The following is a 16,224-nucleotide window of genomic DNA, read 5'->3' on the forward strand; positions in this document are numbered from 1 at the left end:
CCTGCCTGCACTCTTCCCAACCCCTAGGCCTTGCTTTGATCATGCAGTATGTATACCATTTGAGCCTGGTCAGTGTCTGAGACTCCACTCTACACATCCAATCCTCATATTTACAGACAAGCTCTGATACACAGTTTGCAAACCACTCAGAGTTCATCCAACCATTTGTCCCATTTCATGTCTTCTTGGACAACACTAAATTAGAATCATCCCTGTTACTACAATAGAAAATCAACACTAAGTATTTGAAGGATCAGCCTTAAAACTTCGTATACCTAATATGAAATGAACTACACTTGAGCAACAACAACCAAAAATAAATAATAAAATAAAATAAAATAGAAATTCTATCAGAGGCAACCTAGAACCTTACACCAGACACAGCAATGAAAGAAAGCCAGATATTACACAAAAGAGAGTTTAAACTAAAACTGATAAGAAGAAATAAAGATACCAAATTCTAATCAAGGAAATAATTAACCAAGAAATCATTATAATCCTAGATATATATGCACCAAACTCTGGCACACCTGATTTCAATAAAAATAATGTATCATTTCAAGACAGATTAATATCAACCCATTAACACTAGGCGATTTAAATATCCTACTTTCTCCAGCAGACATGTCATATGAACAAAAAGTGAACAGAAAACATCATAATAAAAAGACATCATGCATTAATTGGACGTAACATATATCTACAGACTATTTTTCCAAAACACCAAAGAATATATAGGTACTCCACTAAGCAGCACGTGGAGGCATCTCTAGAAAGATCATATCTTGGGACACAAAATAAATTTTAACAAATTCAGAAAACTTGAAATGACTGTGTATCATATCTGATATAATAAATAAAATATAAAATAAAAAGCAAATGAATCTCTAGAAATTACACAAACCCATGGAGATTAAAAAAAGGGCAAATGGGTCAAAGAAATCAATAAAAACATTTTTAATCTTGAAACTAAATGAGTATGAAAACGCAGCACAACAAAACCTCTGAGACACATTAAAAGCAGCACTATGAAAGAAATGTATAAATAACTCTAAGCTCCTATAGGAAAAGAAAGTCAGGAAGAACAAAAATTAGTGAATTAATGATACAGCTTAAAAATTTCTGGGAGAAAAAAAAAAGGACAAGCCACACCCAAATTCAACAGACAGCAAGAAATAATAGTGATCAGGGAAAACATTAATGAAATAGAAATAAAGACAACAGTACAAAGTATCAATGAACCTAGGAGATGTCTCTTTGAGAAGATAAAATAAAGCAGGGCGACTCAGCTCAGCTACAAGGGAGTTGCAGAAGAATACTTTATAAATTAATACTGCATTAAACTGGAAAGTCTCAAAAATGGATGAATTTCTTGATATGTGTTTTTACCAAACTTAAGGGCCATGCCTATGCACTGATGCACGTTCAGCCTCTGTCTTATATAAGCTGATTTTTAAAACCACGTTAATACTAAAAATGAGAAAAGGATTTCTTCTGCATGACTAAACTGGAAAAAGGGACAAAGAAATCCAAGGACAGCCCCAACCCAGCCCATATTTTGGACCCTGTAATGAAGGTAATGTTTGAATATAAGGCAAAAAACCAGAAGTGACTTTAGCAAACCAAATTAAAGAATCTTTTCTTCCTTTTTAATCTGATTACTGAGAAACCAGGAAACATGATTTTGGGAAGTGTAACAATTGTCTAATTTTATTTTGCTTGCTTATTTTTCCTTTTGAAGTTAGTCTATATTGTTGTATCTATGTTATAAAACAATGAATGCACTGATATTTTCATCCATACATACAACACATTTTGATCATATTCACCTGTCTACTTACCCTCTCTTGTCTCCCCTCCTGATTCACAATGGGATGTTTTATGGGCTATAAATCTTTCCAAATAATCTATCTTTCATGAATGATTCAAATATCTCACATACATCACTTTGTCACTAATCATGTAATCATATTTCCTCTAAACTGTCAATTATTTGACCAATGTGTTCATCAATGCCTGTAAATTTAGCACGAATCCATCACCTCAGTCATCATCACTTTCAAGTAATAAAATTTTGCCTCTGTGATTTATTTCTATGTATCTCTGTTGGTCAGGACCATTTTTGAGTATGATTATGATGTATTTTCCTTGCAAGTGTGACAGTACCATGTTTAGGATAATCTACAAAGTATATTTGAGTTTCTTCTTCCTCAGACGCTTGGGTGTGGGAAAGTAGGTACCCACAAGGCTATGATCTGCTTAGACAGAGCTGGCAGAATGGTTGGCTTTCTCTTCCAATTTACTCATGCACGGACTTGAGTTGGCTCACGACTAACATGTCCATGAAGTGATGCAGTGAAGCTACAGGAGTACAGCTTTCCAGCCGTTGGATCCCAAAACATTTAGCCACAATGTTTTCATTACGTTTCCAGATCTCTTGATGTCCATGAACTGGTATTCACTCTCGACTGAGACCCGCCAAAATGCAGAAATTCTTTCTCTACAGGATCTTTTCACAGAGCATTACCTGCAGTCTTTTGAGTATCATTTCATCGAGGTTTAAAAAGACACGATCATTTTCATAATAACATCTTAGGATTTGCCAAGGATTTAATACTTTTTTTTATTTTTCAAAAGTTTATATGTTGAGATACTAGCCTCCACTTTAAGAGGTGTTTAGGTCATAATGTTGGAAGTGTTGTAAATGGGATGGGTCCCCTTATAAAGAGAACAGATCCAGTGATGAAGTGTTGTAAATGGGATGGGTCCCCTTATAAAGAGAACAGATCCAGTGATGAAGACCCACTGTTTGGTTTCCATGGCCATCTGCTTATATGTCCACACATTGCAGAGATAGAAAGAAAAAGGAAACAATCTCTCTCACTTCTTCTTTAGAGCTATCAGAAATAAGTTACTGCTGCTTCTGCTAGCCAGCCATGAGTATTTTCCTATTGAAATGCAAATGGATGAATGAATTACTACTTATTGTTTGTCCCTGTGTTGACACTTTCACTGACACTGCAAAGGAACCGTGCATTAAAATCCTGGCATTTTTACCATAAACCAGGTATAGGTAGCAAGTAGCTCAACCTTCTATACTATAAGTAACTTAAAAAAAAAAATCCACCAATCTGGTGGTTGCCATTTTGTCCTACCCCACCTGGGGATCCATCCTATGCATATATAGTCACCAAACCCAGACACTATTGCGGATGCCAACAAGTGCTTGCTGACAGGAGCCTGATATAGCTGTCTCCTGAGAGGCTTTGCCAGTGCCTAACAAATACAGAGGTGGATGCTCTAAGCCAACCATTGAACTGAGCACAGGGTTCCCAATGGAGGAGCTAGAGAAAGGACCCAAGGCATTAAAGGGGTTTGCAGCCCCATAGGAGGAACAACAATATGAACCAATCAGTATCCCCAAAGCTCCCAGGAACTAAACCACCAACCAAAGAGTACACATGGAGGGACCCATGGCTCCAGCCTGATATGTAGCAGAGGATGGCCTTGTCAGTCATCAATGGGAGGAGAGGTCCTTGGTCCTGTGAAGGCTTGATTTCCAAGGGTAGGGAAATGCCAGAACAGGGAAGCAGGAGTGGGTGGGTTGGTATGCAGAAGGAGGGGGGATGGGATGGGGGTTTCTGGAGGGGAAACCAGGAAATGGGATAACAGTTGAAATGTAAATAAAGAAAATATCTAATAAAAGTAAATAAATAATATTTAAGAAAATACTATTGTGGTTCTTTAGATTCGATGTAATATCAAAGAAAATTAGCTGAAATAATCTAGAAAGACTATTAAATTTCACCTTTCTTTCTAACAACATGGGTTTGGGTGACTGAATATTTATTATATAAGTCTATCAAAAAAAAAAAAAGCATTTCAACTGATTGACAAGAAGCAGAGAGAACAATGTGGCCTTTTTCTTTTTTTTTTTTTTTTTTTTTTTTTTTTTTTTTTTTTTTTTTTTTTAGTAAGCCATGTGTTAAAATATATACATGTTTTTAAATGATTCATTTACTTCTACTGCTACTGTTTCTATGATGTTTCCCTCATAAAATGTGTCACTTGAGTTTTATTATTAAATAAGTTAAGGATATAACTACATTTTAAATCTCCTTTTCTGACTCTCCTAGTTTTAGTTTCCAATACAGGGAAAAGAAATATATATTATCATTCTTTGGCAGGTGTGTGTGTGTGTGTGTGTGTGTGTGTGTGTGTGTGTGTGAGAGAGAGAGAGAGAGAGAGAGAGAGAGAGAGAGAGAGAGAGAGAGAGTTACTCAGAATGACACATGGAAGTTTATGTCTGTAATCACAGCACACATGTGTGAAGACTAAATAATCAGAAATTCACAGTAATTCATTATACATATACAATGTATATATGGTGAGGTCTGTCTGGGTGACATTTAAAAAAATGACAACAAATAAACAGAACTCCGGAAGGATTAAAAAGAAACTTAAAAGGTAGCAGCTGGAAAGATGTCTCAGCCACTAAGAACACAGTCTGCTCTTCCAGAGAAAGTGGGTGGAGTGTTCAATATCGAGAAGCCAGATGCACTCACAACCATTTGTTAACATTATTCCCAGAGGATCCAACTCCCTCTTCTGTTCTCCAGGGCACTGCACACACATGGTACACAGATATATATGAGGGCAAAACACACATTAAATAAAGATAAATGTTATTTTTAACAAAAAAGCAGCATTCCTACAAAATAGGAGTAAATTAGCTGATTGTGTCTTATGTTTCAAATCTATAGGAACCTACCTTGATTTTCAAATGGAGGCTACTCTGTCTGTTATATTCACCATGATCACAAATTCCAAATGGCAGCAAGATGCTTGAACTGTATCTGTACCAAGTGAAGGGACTTATTTTTCTTTATTTCTTATTTGAAATTAAAATTTGTCTTAATAAACTCCTAGGAGGACCAAAATATATATATATATCTTCTCCTATGTCACCTAAATTCTAAGAGCCTTATCAGGAATCAGTTTTCAGTACTGATGTCTATAAGGTCTCTTCCTTTTTAATGTGTATATCTGAAAGACTCCAGATTAATGTTTCATTTGTTGGCCTGTTTATTTATGTTTCATCAAAGTAGCCAGGCTTTCAGTCTTGATTAGGTCTGTCTGTAGAACTCTGAGGACAATAAATGCAGATCACCAAGACATGAGTTTCTTTTTATATGTATTTTTTAACTTATTTTTTTAGGTAATTTATGTATTTGTACATTGGTTGCACACATATGTCACAACAAAGGAGTGGAGATCAGTGAACAAATTGCAGGAGTTGACTCTCTTCTTGATCCATAGGAGTTATCTCTTCTTTATGGGAGCTAGAGCTTGCCAGGCTTGTCAGCAAATGCCTTTCCTTGATGAGCCATTTCAGGGACCCAAAGCCTGAGCTTTCTTACTGCTCTCTGCTAACTAGGTACAAAATCCTTGAGCAAATCAATGTAGTATACCTGTGTGTCCTGAGGGAGGGGGAAAGAGTAAAATTTTCTACAGATTAATTATATGATAGAGTTTGGTCATGATATAATATCCAAGTACAAGGGAGAAGAAAATAATCTTGTAAAACATATTTTTGAATAATCAAATATGGAATCTAACTATTAATAAACCTTGGATATCTATAAAGTCATAATGGTTGACTGGTTCACCATGAGGTAATTAAGGTGTCATGAGGTAATTAAGATGCTTCATACTCTGAGTCAGGAAAACTAGATTTTTCCCGTTATTATGTAGGAAAATGCACTCAAAACATCAATAGCCATTTACTTAACCACAGTAATGATTCTGGCTTGCTATAAGTGGAAAGACTACTTGTGTTCAGCTGTAATTAGTGTCACTAAAGGGTTAGTGTCATAGTTCATGGTAATCATCATTTTCCAAGGCCTGTTTTATGTCACAACCACAGTGATAAATTTAAAGTGTATATGATAGGCAAAAATACCTTATGAGTTTCAAGTGACTGCTATCAAACAAATTTTGGGGGCCACAGAAATTATGTTCACCATTCTCATGAGAATGGAGACTCCTGGGTCTTTCCATTGTCATTTTGCAAAGACTTCACCAAATAGTTCAAAGGATATATGAATTTTGCACCTTGTTCAGTATATCTAGCTTTGTACATCTAAACTAACAAATGACTTTGATTGTCTTTCAGTTACAGTTAAGAAAAAGTTCCCACTTATTAATCATCTCTGCAAGTTTCACTATTCACCATTATGGCTTTGTAGATGCCCAAGGTTTATTAATAGCTCACATCCCATGTTTAATTATTTAAAAATATTCCAGAAAAGCACTTCCCTTTCCCTTATGCATAGGTATCCTATTATGACCATATAGCAATAATTTAAATTTCAATTACCTTGCAGAGCACCAAAAAAGAAAGATTAAACATATCCCAGTGAAATTATTTCCAGCATCCTCCTCAGGTCTTTTCAGCACCTCTTTCTCTCAAAATAAACTGCTTTTAATATGCAAACATTGTTGCAGAGATAACGTTTGAGGAGATGTTATTGTTATCAAATTAAGTAGGATTTTATTTCTGGATGCCATCTCATAATCAGAGAGACACTATGAAAGCTTTATATGTGCCAATGTAATTTTCATTACCATGCCTTCCTCCACAGATAAATGCTATTACCTTATTCCTTATAGATGTCTGTCTCATTGTTTTCTTTGCAGTCAGTATAACTATCTGAACATCAGCATCCTTCACTTTAATCTCTATTCTGCACAGAATAAACATGGTATTTCTCATTGTTGCTAAGACAGCCCTAAGAGGTTTATTTCTCATGACTTTGTGATTGAGACTCTTCTAGATGCTGTCAAAGAATGTGGCCATGGATAGCAGTAGCAGAGTTGATCATTCGCAACGAATCCATCAGAGTCCTAATGTGCTAATATTACTAAATATTCTAACTCTTCTTCCATCAAGCAGTCAGCTTCTTTCAATTTCTTCAATGCAGCCTAGGTTTGTAGATGACGTTTTTAGGAGGCCAGTGAATGAAACTATGTCACATGAAGAGTGGTTGATCAGACACTCCTCGTATCCTTTTCTTTGATAATAACTCTTCATCAGTAAAGTTAAATAAAGTTATATAACCAAATCCAAACACCCAGCGTGGGGCAGGTGTTTGTTACTCTCAGACATGACAGAAACCCCGAATATGTTTCTGGATGTCAGTGGATCAAACTATTGCTAGTTTTTCAACCTCACTATTTAAATCCAAAAATAGTAATTTACCCATAGTAATTAATTCAATGGAATATAAAACGTTTTTCCATTTTAATCCATTCCTACCCTGTATTTGCTATATATATTGGTATCAATATAAATTAGTATTGTAAACCTTGAAACTTACAGTGTGTTTTCCTAAGTCCTTATCTTTTGCAATAAAGTCGTAATTAGTTTAAGGTTTTTACCTGAAGTCTTTGGTTACTTATGTGGTGATAATGAAGGATGATAAAAGACGGGGTGTTAGACCATTTCACAGCCTTCCCACAGAGACTTGCTCTGCTCATCAGCTGGGAAGTGGGAAGGGTTGTGCTATCTTAGAAAGGACATGGATTTTGGTGTTTGAAGCATACCATCATGTCACTCCTCCCAACGTGCCATTCTCGTTATTACTCTAACTTCTGCTTCCACTAGTGAGATTGAGGAGCCCCCATTAACTCTTTTATATAACAACACACAGACTCCTAAGTCTACTTTCTGGGAATGCCAACCTTGAGACTGTAAGGAGCAGAATATTCTCTAAATGGAACATGTGAACCCCCTTTCACAGTAACACTAAGAATTAAAAACTTCTTGCCCGTTGTTTTGTATTAATCTCCACACTGTAAAGTCAAAATTAGATATTTTTACCCAGTCTGTGTGTTTTCTGTAAACACAGAACAGTGTCATGCCCTGTTGTTATCATTCTTCATCACCCTACCACCAAGGATGCCCTTCAGTACATATTTCATGCCAGTGTACAAAGGACTGGTTAAATATCAATTTCCCCAATCACTACTAGTATCCTTTTCTTCATCACTGTCTTAAAGTCATATAAACAAACACATATTCAGGGTGCAGTGTGAGTTTGTTAGTCACATACACATCCTGTTACCTGTGCTCTGGACTACTTGATGTCTGACCCTACCTGTCCTTGGGGGTTGGAATGGAACCTGTTCTTGGGTGTTGGAGGTTAGGTGGCACAGAGACTCAGACTCCCTCTGGGAGCAGGTGAGAAACCCCACAGCAAGCTCATCTTAATGCTGTTGCAAGCTCCTTAACCACCCTCTACCTGTGTCCTGCTGGTCCCAAGAAAGCATCTCTTCTAAGCAGTAGTTCCCGATTGGCTGGCATTGTCTGTGTCAGCTATCCTTGGTCTCTCAGGCAGTCTTCAATTAGGTCCTCCAGCAGGAGATGCCTTTGCGAACAGCCCCCCCCCCCCCCAGTGTTTATGCAAGGTGGCCACACCATTCCCCTACAACATCTAAAACCCAAAGTATATTAGTTTCTCTTGAGATGTAATTAGCATAAAATGTGGCTATTTTAAATTAAAGAGATATTAATGCAGGGGTGAGATTTCATACAGTTCTGAAAAGTGGAGGAGTGACATCTACTTAGGGCATCCAAGAACGAATTTCAGAACCTATTAGAGTTGGCTTGCCAGTGGGATGGCTTCATCTGCCATGACCAGACAGGTGTATAACAGATTGATATGACGGACTGACTCGAAGGTCACGCTGTGTTTAAACTGTCACTGACAACTATTGACTTGAGAACCATTCTGTGTCTGTTATATTTGTGCTAAGAAGTATATGCCCCAACCTTTGTCTTTGATACCTTTCAAGCCAGTGACTGGACCCTGACACCTATATTAATGTTACCATAAGGAAACCAAGTATCTCAGTGGCTTTGCCTGACAATATCGAAGGCCTATTGGATGTTGCAGCAGTCCTCAACTATCACATTTCAGAATTAAGCAAGTGCATGTGATCGGTTAAATTGGAATCACATATAAAACATGTCAGACATTCATCTGGAAGGCAGATTTATGGAGGTGAAGCTGCTGAATGTAAAGATGCCACAGCTGCAGTGAGTGTGGCGGGGATGCTCTCTACAAACCCATAACATCCACCAATTCCCTTGATTAAGAGACAGGGCTTTGAAAGTTGGGAACAAAAGCTTTCTGCTAAAGAGCAATTTGAGTTGCCTCTTCTTTTAGAGATCAAATTATTTATGGTAATGGATTGAGCATGCCACATAAATGATGAACTAAAAAGATGAGGTGCAAACACAGTATATTTAGGCACACAATCCACATGGGTTAATATAGATACAACAAAAACACTTGCTGTATTGATCCAGACCACTTTTTTCTTCTTTCTTCCTCTTCCTTCCTTCTTTCCCTTCTTCCTTCCTTCCTTCCTTCCTTCCTTCCTTCCTTCCTTCCTCCCTCCCTCCCTCCCTCCCTCCCTCCCTCCCTCTCTTCTCTTCTCTTCTCTTCTCTTCTCTTCTCTTCTCTTTTCTCTCTCTCTCTCTCTCTCTCTCTCTCTCTCTCTCTCTCTCTCTCTCTCTGTCTCTCTCTCTCTTTCTTTCTTTCTTTCTCACTATTCAGCCCCAACTTATCTGAAACTTACTATGTAGACCAGGCTGGCCTCCAACTCATAGAGCTCTTCCTGCCTCTGCCCCTGCTCCTGTCCCTGCCCAACCTATCCATACCATTTTGAAAGATATCCTCAGATAACAACAACAAAAAAAGCAATAGTCATCAGTATTATAATAGCCACTAATGAAGCAATGTTCAGTCTGTGATACATGTCTTACTTTTTCTATATTCAGTGAAAACATTTTTAGTGTTAATGTTCAGACTCTTAAATCAATTCATAGAAGTAGTGACTCATCAATTAAAGCAGTTTGTAAGTATATATATATATGTGTGTGTGTGTGTGTGTGTGTATGCATATATACATATATGTGTATATATGCATATAAATGTATATATGTGTATATATATGTGTGTATTTATATATACATACATATATATATGGATGCATAGTTAGGAAGACTCGGATGAGAAAACATATGCATATCTGTTTGTTTTTAGATTCATTCTTACCTTAGGCAACATTGATGTAAATCCTTGTGAAGAGCTGAATTAAAAGAAGAAACAGAGCTTGTTAGGAGCCCAGTATTGTCTAAATTTAGCTGTGTAAATGAATCCATGGTGCTTGTCTCTATTGCATAGACAGCCTGTGAAATCTTTTTCTTCCTTACTCCATCCAAAATAAAAAAATCAGTTACCAGATCAACTTTCTCACAACATCCTAGCTCTGTGGTTATTTAGACAAAGGTAGAAATCTGAATGCCAAAGTCAAGTAGTAATTAGTTATCCTTAATTGATAAGTTAATGGTACCAGCAAATGGGTGGGAGTCAGTTTCGGGCTGCTGAAATGGAGAACACAAATTGTTTCCTAGGCATGGTTTGTTCTGGTAATGGGTTCATCATTTCTTCTAGAAATGGCACCACTCTCAAAATGAAACCCAAATAAAATCACTGCAATTTTGAGTGAGATTGGAAAGTGGAGAGGCTCATATGGGCTTACTCAAGGGGGACAAAAAGGTTCTTGGAACAAATTGGTGCCACTTAGAATGAGATGAAAAGTTCCCTTGACCACACAGAGAAGAACTCTAATGTGCTGCATTGTGATATTTTAAAAATCAAAGCTTGTTTCTCGTTGATGGATATTGAAATAGGAATAAAGTTTATGTTCTAGCTTTCTTTCCAATCTGTGCATGTTCAACATTTCCTTCCTCTGTAGACAAAATAGATATTCTGCTATAATAGACACTGTTCTGCTAGAATAAACACTGAAAGATTTGAATGAGACCACCACTCCTCTGTCATCATGATTTTGCCTTGATGGGGATCTAGATTTCCATAATCCCATTGAGTTCACTCTCGTTGCCTTCAAATTTGACCAGCAGGGTTTTCTGTTTTCACAAAGAAAACAAGATGACTAGCTAATTTGAAGGTCAACACACCTTAATTTTGTGTAATTGTTCTACTAAAATCTTTCTATGAAGACCAAAATTTCAATACAATCTTTTTAGTAACCTGAAAGTTTCTGTATTTATATAAAATCTATGTAAAAAAATCTTAAAACTATGCAATAAATACATAGTTTGCTATCATAATCATTAATTCATATGTAATTCCATCCCCCCACACACCTCCCTATATCCATTTTCTGTGAAGATAATGGTTTACTCTCTTCGCTGATTCATTGAGGATCGGTAAACAATTTCAGGAAGTGGTTTAGAAAACCCCACTGCTATTGTTATCAGAGTGCAGTATAATATATCATCCCAGTGCTCAGAATGATAGGTCTTTCTTTATGTCCACATGTGAAGTACTTATGCCCCACAAGTGAAGGTGCTGACTTGCCTTCAGACTTCAGAGAGGCTCCTTGTGCTACAAACTAGTAGCTACCCAGTGGATGTTCTCTTAGAAAAAGGGTACACCTGAATTTTTGATCTTAGCCATTCTGACTGGTGTGAGGTGGAATCTCAGGGTTGTTTTGATTTGCATTTCCCTGATGATTAAGGATGTTGAGCATTTTTTCAGGTGCTTCTCTGCCATTCTGTATTCCTCAGGTGAGAATTCTTTGTTCAGTTCTGAGCCCCATTTTTTAATGGGGTTATTTGATTTTCTGAAGTCCACCTTCTTGAGTTCTTTATATATGTTGGATATTAGTCCCCTATCTGATTTAGGATAGGTAAAGATCCTTTCCCAATCTGTTGGTGGTCTTTTTGTCTTATTGACGGTGTCTTTTGCCTTGCAGAAACTTTGGAGTTTCATTAGGTCCCATTTGTCAATTCTCGATCTTACAGAGCAAGCCATTGCTGTTCTGTTCAGGAATTTTTCCCCTGTGCCCATATCTTCAAGGCTTTTCCCCACTTTCTCCTCAACAGAGGAATGGATACAGAAAATGTGGTACATCTACACAATGGAGTACTACTCAGCTATTAAAAAGAATGAATTTATGAAATTCCTAGCCAAATGGATCGACCTGGAGGGCATCATCCTGAGTGAGGTAACACATTCACAAAGGAACTCACACAATATGTACTCACTGATAAGTGGATATTAGCCCAAAACCTAAGATACCCAAGATATAAGATACAATTTCCTAAACACATGAAACTCAAGAAAAATGAAGACTGAAGTGTGAACACTATGCCCCTCCTTAGAAGAGGGAACAAAACACCCTTGGAAGGAGTTACAGAGACAAAGTTTGGAGCTGAGATGAAAGGATGGACCATGTAGACACTAGCATATCCGGGGATCCATCCCATAATCAGCTTCCAAATGCTGACACCATTGCATACACTAGCAAGATTATGCTGAAAGGACCCTGATATAGCTGTCTCTTGTCAGAGTATGCCTGGGCCTAGCAAACATAGAAGTGGATGCTCACAGTCGGCTATTGGATGGATCACATGGCCCCCAATGAAGGAGCTAGAGAAAGTACCAAAGAAGCTAAAGGGATCTGCAACCCTATAGGTGGAACAACATTATGAACTAACCAGTACCCCGGAGCTCTTGACTCTAGCTGCATATGCATCAAAAGATGGCCTAGTCGGCCATCACTGGAAAGAGAGGCCCATTGGACACGCAAACTTTATATGCCCCAGTACAGGGGAACGCCAGGGCCATAAAAGGGGAGTGGGTGGGTAGGGGAGAGGGGGTGGGTGGCTATGGGGGACTTTTGGTATAGCATTGCAAATGTAAATGAGCGAAATACCTAATAAAAATGGAAAAAAAAAGAAAAAAAAAAAAAAAAAGAAAAAGGGTACAAAAAGCCACATTCTGGAAATGAGTAAACCAGAGTGAATCCTTCCTGATTCTTTTCTTCAAGAATATATGCCTTCGAACTTCTCTATATGGTTGGTGATACACATCCAATCCTTTTCTTCAGGGATATATACTTTTTCCAAACTAGAATATGAGACTGACATGTGATTGAGGCCCAGCCATCATCCAGCAAAACAGGTACAAAAACTGATCAGTTTTGTATCATAACCTGAAACATAATATTAGATGGCTTTAGTCAGGAAAAAAATGTTTCATCTAATTAGGGAACAGGGAGAGGAGACATAGATAAGAAAAGTCAAATTATAAAACTTTTAGGTACACATCAATATTCTCAAATTATGTTTTCCTATCATGAAATATAAAGGTAATAGTAAGAAGGAACTAAAAGAATGAGTGCACTCTAACAAAGGTAAGGACGGTTCAGATATCTTTACAGGTTGTCTGGATGAATGGGTACCACTGAGTTACTTTCTGAGGAAAAGTCGCGATTCTAGCCCCCATGGCAGGACCTACCACCTGCCAAAACCTACACAAGAGCATGGTCTTTATTGTGAATGCTGTTATTGCAGCCTCAGTGCCTTAAATAGTGTTTCTTCAAATGTAATGCTAGGTGAAGCAAAAAATTAACAACAATGTAATGGACTCTAGGATTATCTCTTGGACAAAGTATTTTTCCACTCTGAAACATGATGTATCTGCCTATGTCTAAAAATAGGTCTCAGAGCACTTTGCAACTTGCAATAGTATGCAAATAATTTCTCTGCAGAAAAAATTTTCTCTGCAAGTATCATTATGGATGAATATGTCCATTAAGAAAATAAAAGAATAAATTTCTAGCATATTTTTGCAGAGTAGTGCTTCTGAGCATCTTCCTCTCACTTAGGTCAGGGAGTCCAGGTTCTATGAGTTCCTAATATTTTTCTTTGGGTCAGTGTCTCTAAATTTCTCATGGTTAACTAGAAAATTGTTGATTTTTAATTTTACACGAATCATATTTGAAGATATCATTGAATATTCTTACTTGCAGTTGAATCTCATTAGGACAGAATAAAGGAAAGAAAATGTTTCAAACAAGCTCAGAAAACATTTACAGAAGCGACCATGGAAGAAAGACCATTTTAGTCTTTAACTATGGAGTATCAAAAGCCAGTCTTGTCAACTAATCAACTTTTAAAATCCCAAAGAAGGACATTTAAAGCACAACTTTGCAGCCTTGTCACGATGTTATATGGTTGGTGTTCTTGTTTCCTAGTATAAATTAAAAGGAAACTCTCATACAATGTCCAGAGTCTTTAGTGTCCTGTAGATTAAGGAAGAACATGGTCTCAAGTTCCTTGAGACACACTTGGGCAGCACCAACCTTGACTTCCAGATGGCAAAGCACGTATAAAATTGGAGGTGAAGGAATCTGCATCACAAATCTGAAGAGAGCCTGGGAAAGCTGCAGCTGGCATCTCAAGCTATTGAAAACCCTGCTGACATCAATGCATCTCCTCTAGGAGCACGGGTCAGAAGACTATGTGGAGGTTTGCTGCCGACATTGGAGATACTCACCCCTGGGACCTTCACTAGCCAGATCCATGTAGCCTTCAGCAAGCTATCTCTTCCTTTCTGTGCTTGCTCCCCTGGTAAAACCAGAGGTATATATTTACGTCATAACTGTAATTCTAATTAAGGCACTGTAAATAGCAACCATCACAGAGACTAAGCTTCAGTAGGAAACCTCATTGAGTTGTCTCTTAGAGAAATAATTGTGTCTTAATAGTTCATCACAAACTTATCCTCTAAAGATAACCTGAGATACAAGTGTTCACTGAGACATGTGACATCTAATGCTACTCAGGAGTGTTTGGCTACCTGAATCCTTGGAGGCACAATTTGCTTGAAATCCTATTTCTCCTTTATTTACTGTCACATAGACCAGGCCACATTTCACCAACATAGCACTTTCTTAAGTCCTCCTTGTAGCCTTCACTTCCTTTGGGAAGCCTTTTTGAACTTGGTTTCTTTTCTATAAACTCATGTCATTACTTTGTCTTGATCTCCTTCCCCACACTCTCACTTTGCCAATTTTCTTTCATTTGTTTACATCCCCAGGCTATGCATTCTGTCTATTACTATAACCTCATAACAACTAAAAGTGGTAGGAAGAAGACACTTACTGATAATTACTAATTATAAAGGAAAACATTTCTATCAAAGTATATAGTCAGGAATGAGCTATTGATCGCAGTGAGGAAACAGGCAAGCAGGCTATAAAGAGAAATGGCCAATAACACATGGCTTAAAAAGTTTAAGCTACTTCAGGGTTTGTCGTATATGATACCTTCTCTAAATATATGTTTAGAATTGACCTAAAGGCATGATCACACTGAATCCATCTAGATTTATACCAGTGAACAGCATCATCATTATCTTAAATTTAAAATTTTCTGTTCCATAGATATGAAGTCAGACATAGGGATTTCTGTATTTCAAAAGGTGCCATGAGATTCTAATACACAATTAATTTTTCTTATTTCTGCTAATGTATGCAGCACTAATAGAGTTATGTGTTGTGGGTATGGTAAAATCAAAAAGTATACCATCTTTTAAATTTGAGTCCAAATGAATGCAATCTGGACCTTCAATCATCTATTCGATACTTAAGAATTGTTTTCTCTGGATCTGACCATGAAACTATGGAAGACCTTTCAAATCTGACATATGTCACAGATCCATGATTCCAGAACAAGATTTTCACTGACAACTACACATTAGAAATATCTATGGACCTTTAATATATATAAATGTCTGGCCTTTTCCAACACGATCCTAAAATATTTGGTCTGAAGGTAGTCTTTCCAGTTACTCAAAAGCTTTAGTATGGAATGAGAACCACCACAGAGGAATAGCTATGCTGAGATTTGAATTATTTATGAGTTCATCACATGAAGTCATTGGCATATGCAAGCACTTGTATGTGGTGTGTGTGTGTGTGTGTGTGTGTGTCTGTCTGTCTGTCTGTCTGTCTGTCTGCCTGCCTGCCTGCCTGCCTGCCTGCCTGTCTGTCTGTCTGCTTGAATATACAAATACTGGGACATGTGATTAGGAAGATTGGTAATGAAATATGGAAATTAAAGTGCAGCTTTCCCCTAGGGATCTTATGAGCATTACCTGAGAGCAGTGTCCACAACTAAGGTCATGGCAGATATGTTCAAAGGAGCTTTGGAAAATGGAAGGCATAGATAAATAAATAAAATTTTGTAGAACATTCATTTAACTAAAATTTAAATCCTTAATTATACCACTTTCAACCAATGAAATTAAAATTATTAAGAGATAATTCTTTACAGATAGG

Source organism: Mus musculus, chromosome 18 (genome assembly GCF_000001635.26).
Source record: "Mus musculus strain C57BL/6J chromosome 18, GRCm38.p6 C57BL/6J".
In the NCBI taxonomy this organism is placed as follows: Eukaryota; Metazoa; Chordata; class Mammalia; order Rodentia; family Muridae; genus Mus; species Mus musculus.